Below are 1,384 nucleotides of genomic sequence, written 5' to 3'. Positions count from 1 at the left end.
AAGCTCGGACAAAGCGTAGGGAATGACGTCGCAGACGGCGGGACCGGAGCGAAGGCACTTGAGGGGTAGAATGAAGATTCGAAAGTGATTGAATTGTTGGAGCTTACACCCTACTGTTATAAACACGCGACCCTGCGTCCTATCACCTAGTGCATCTAATCAACCATCACTCACCGGTGTTCATCCAATCATCCTACTCGTCTAATCATCGGTGGCGTAAACAACTTACCGTAATCACCATAATCAACGTGGGTTCGGATTGGACCGGTTCGGGTTAACCGGATAATGGGTACAACTGGTACACAGTACCCAAGACCAGCAACCCTCAATACGCCCCCTCAATGCGAAGTCCCACGAATGCCGAGAGCCACCGTCAGATCCGTGTGGCGTGGTCCCGCAAGCGCCTTCGTCATGATGTCCGCTAGCATCACAGAAGTCTCGCAGTACTGGAGCTTGACTTCGCCGCGCTTGACTTCATCGCGGATGTGGTGGTACTTGATGTCGATGTGCTTGGCGCGACCGTGGTTCACTGGGTTCTTCGTCATCTTGATGCACGACTGGTTGTCTTCGCGGATCATGAGTTCGGGTCCAGTCTCATTAGCGGCCGCCAGAATCTCGCATAGCAGGCGATGAATCCACTTGCCTTCTTGGATAGCCAGACTGAGCGCGATGTACTCCGCTTTATTGCTTCTTGCTTCCCCAGCTCACAGGCGCACTCATGAGCATGAACGTGTAGCCTGAAGTGGACTTGCGGTCGGCGAGGTCGCCGGCCCAGTCCGCGTCCGAGTAGCCACGAAAGTCGATCTTGTCGCCCGGCTTGAAGCAGATCCCATGCGTCTTGGTGCCTTGCAGGTAGCGAAAGATACGCTTGACCGCAACCCAGTGTTCCTCTTGGGGGTTCTCCATGAAGCGCGATACATAGCCAACGGCGTACGCGATGTCTGGGCGCGTGGCGGTCATCAGGTGCATCAGAGCACCAACAGCTTCGCGAAACGGAGCGTTCACCTTGGTCGCCGCGTCGCTTGGAACCAGTCGAGTGCTCATGTCCACCGGACTCACCACGGCCTTGCACTCGTCCATGGCGAAGCGCTTCAGGATGTCGTCCACGTATCGCCGCTGGCACATGGTCACGCTGCCGTCCGGGCCGTCCACCAACTCGATCCCAAGAACAAACGCGCACTTGCCGCTGTCGGTCATCTCGAAGCGCGTCTTCAGGTCGGTCTTCGTGCGTGCGATCAGCTCGGGCGAACTCCCGGTAATCAGTACGTCATCCACGTACACCAGTACAAGCACGCAGTGACCGTCCACCACCTTGATGTAGAGGCACGGATCGAAGGCCGACACTTGGAAGCCGATGGAGCACACGAACTCGTCGAAGGTCTCG

The sequence above is a fragment of the Phytophthora sojae genome, assembly GCF_000149755.1.
Source record: "Phytophthora sojae unplaced genomic scaffold PHYSOscaffold_2, whole genome shotgun sequence".
In the NCBI taxonomy this organism is placed as follows: Eukaryota; Oomycota; class Peronosporomycetes; order Peronosporales; family Peronosporaceae; genus Phytophthora; species Phytophthora sojae.
This window is presented reverse-complemented; position numbering follows the sequence as displayed.